The sequence below is a fragment of the Equus asinus genome, chromosome 8 (assembly GCF_041296235.1).
Source record: "Equus asinus isolate D_3611 breed Donkey chromosome 8, EquAss-T2T_v2, whole genome shotgun sequence".
NCBI lineage: Eukaryota > Metazoa > Chordata > Mammalia > Perissodactyla > Equidae > Equus > Equus asinus.
In genome coordinates, this window is record NC_091797.1 from 94,839,791 (window position 1) to 94,843,261 (window position 3,471).

Genomic DNA, 3,471 nt, shown 5'->3' on the forward strand with positions numbered 1-3,471 from the left:
TGGGGTCTGCTATCGCATCCAACTGACCCCAAACCTCCAACTCCAAGCCACAGAAAGGTCACTGTGACTGAGAGTAAAACCAGGTGCATCCAGCTGTCGGGCACTTCCCCCCGGAATCTGTTACAGAGGAAGGGGAGAAATGCTCAGGGTCCAGGAGTACTGGCTTCACCCTTGACAGGAAAATCCCCTCTGTCCTGAGGGCCGACAGGAAGCACTGGGGCAGGGTGGACATGTTCACAGGGACGTCTCCAGCACTGCTGCTCCCCTCCCCCCAGACCCAGACTCCCCCTCTATCCTCCATCCTTGGTTTACTCAAAAACATTCACTGAGGGCCTAGGGTACACCAACTGCTATTCTGGGTGACAGGGAGGGACACCCAGTGAAAATGTCATGGTCTTCTTCTCAGGGTAACTCTGTGGCATGGACCTTACATTCCATTCAGTACACAAATGAAAAACAAGCAGGCTGGAAAATAAATTAATCACAGGCTGACCTTACTTTGCATCGTAGAGCAGGGCCATAAAAATGACCGTGCAAGGGGCTGGCCCGGTGGCACAGTGGTTAAGTGCACACGTTCTGCTTCGTGGGCCCGGGGTTCACCGGTTTGGATCCCAGGTGCAGACATGGCAGCACTTAGCAAGCTATGCTGTGGTAGGCGCCCCACATATAAAGCAGAGGAAGATAGGGATGGATGTTAGCTCAGGGCCAGTCTTCCTCAGCAAAAAGAGGAGGATAGGCGGCAGACGTTAGCTTAGGGCATATCTTCCTCAAAAAAAAAAAAAGACCGTGCAAGCTGAAACCGTGCGATCTTAATAATCCACAGGCAGTTTTGATTCTTCTGTGGCCACTGAACTGTTTTTTGTTAAAACATTAAGAATTCTCCTACAGAAGTTATAAATAAGTGAATAAAAGAGTAAAACTACTATTTATTTAGTACACTGATCTTAAACTTTGAGAATTAAACTCTTTTGTTTCTTTGTAAAAAATTTATCAGTAGTTTGAGCACTGCTTGTGGTTATTCTCATCATATAACCTTCGATACAGAAAACCTTTTTTTCCATGCCTTGGTGAACTGCTTTCTCAGTCTGGACAGGCTTCTGACGTTTTATCCTTTGTGCTTTCAAAGTCGTGCCTATCTCGGAAAGGGTTCCTTTAGTGTGAAGATTGTTGCTGGCATCACTTCCTCTGAGACATCTTCATCCATTTTCTAACAACCACGTTCTTCACTTACACTGCTCTGGGAGACGGGGAATGTGAGCTCCAACTGGATTCTGAATCACCATGCTGAGTAGAAGTAATTCCTCGTGTTTGGCAAAACTTAAGAAATTATCAAATCACTTCACCTTCCTAGTCTCACTAGTTTCTCTCTCTGGAGCCGGGGGCTGAGCCTGATTTTTCCTTTCCATATACACTAACTGGAGCTCAAAAGGGTGAGTGACCTGCACCTGAGTCACAAAGCAGAGCGTGGAAGGGTGACCCCCAAACGAGGCCCCTGGCTCTTGGTCCAGGCCTCCCTGTAGCCATCACTTGTGCCATCCTGTTGGAGCGGTTAAGCCTGAACAAACAGCTTTAGAATGGGATCATCCCACTCTTTACGTGCAGTGGCAGTGGACAAGGTTAGGGACAAGAGCTGAAAGCAGGAAGCCTCATTTAGGTGACCTCACTCACCACAGCCCGAGGGCTCAGCACGTTGGTGCTCAGCTGAGGTCTGTGGGCCCTGCCAGGTCTTATAGGAGGATGGGGGAGGGGGTTCGACACCCCCAGAGAGAAATTCAGAAAGATCTGTGCTCCCTGTCTTGAGGCACCTCAGCTCAGCAGCTGCTTTCCCTGGTGCTTGAGGCTCAGAGCAACTCTGGAGAAAATACCTCTGCACCCCGCATGCCCCAGGCAGGAGCAAGTAAGCAAATTTGCCGATGGGGTGTCACCTGCAGGATCTGGGGAGCAGATGTGCACGGCGGCCCCTCCTACATATGACACGGGATAGCAAGAGTGTGGGGAGTCCAGCCTAATGCCAGGGCTGCAGGAGGCAGATCTCTAGGGCATCTCCCTCAGGGCCTGGGCTCTGCTCTGCTCATCTTCCTCACTGCACAGGTGAAAGACACGAAAGAGGGGAGCTTCTGGCAGCCCTGGGCTGACCCCTCTCTCCTTCTGGCCCCAAATCCTCTGGAATCATGACCTTGACCTCTCCTCTCTGCATGTCCTCCCCTTCTCAGGGCCTTGGGCCTAGTCTGTCCTGATGATGAAGATTTTAGGCTGGTTACTTTTAAAACTGCAGATGAGAAGCAGGCTCCGAGGACTGGAATTTTGCTTGCCCTTTTGAGAGACATTTGCATTTGTGAAGAAAGGGGGGATGACCTTGTAGGGACCTGAAATTGGCCACCCCACGATATGTCTCTCTGGCATCGGTATTGTTTGGGGCTGATTGCTTTTGATAAACTGGGACAGGGAAGTAGGCTCTGAGGAATGGAACTTGCCCTTGTTGGGACACATTTACATTTGTAAGGTAAATCTCTATCTGTAAAAGGTGCCTCCCTCTCTGTACCAGGAGAAAGAAGGGAGATGACCTTGTCCCTCGAAGCTCTTAATGGGGAAGGCAATAACTTAAGTTGGTTGCTGTCTGGCAATCTCATGTAACTGATTTAGGGTGGTGGCTTCTAACCTTTACTTAATCCGATTTGATTCTTGTCTACAAGTCATGGGATCACCCAATGACCAGACACCACCTGCACTGATACCATTTTAACTTTTTTTCATGTCCTTTCCTTTGTCTTGTAAAGAGATGACTCACATACCCATGCCTTATAAAACTAGCCCTAACCCTCAACTTGGGGCAGCAGCAGGAGCTCTGACTGCCCGTGGGTCCTGTCCCCACGCACCAGCTCTGCCTGCCCATGGGTCCTGTTCCCATGCCAGTGGGGGCAGCAGAAGCGGCAGCAGCAGCAGCTCTGACTGCCCATGGGCCCTGTCCCCATGCTATTCCACACTATTCTCTAAATAAGAGCACTACTGCCAGATCTTGAGAGTCCAAGAAATCTTTCTTTCGACTCCTCGGCTCACCGACCCCGCATCACTGACACAACCAATCTCAGTGTCCCTGGTTCTGGGACAAAAGATCACAATTCCCTGCTCCGGAAACAGCAGTGACACTTACAGTTATAATTACATGTCCTGACACCAACCACATTCCCAACGCATGAGGTGGTTGGTCCTTGGGCCTCAGGTCCCTGCGCCATTCTCCAGCTCCAAGCCAGGCCACATGGGCTCCCTGACCTCCCCCGGCTGTAGCTAGAGGACAAGCTGGGCACTATTGTTGCTCTCTTTCAAGGAGCATCCCTTGCCCCCAGTGATCCAAGCCCATGGGGACAAGAGGCCAAAACCTCCCTGGGCGTACCCACTCTGTCCCTGCTTGACACCAAACAGGAGTCCAGCCTCTGGACTCTGATGCCAGCCCTGCTCCTTCCCCCCAAGCAG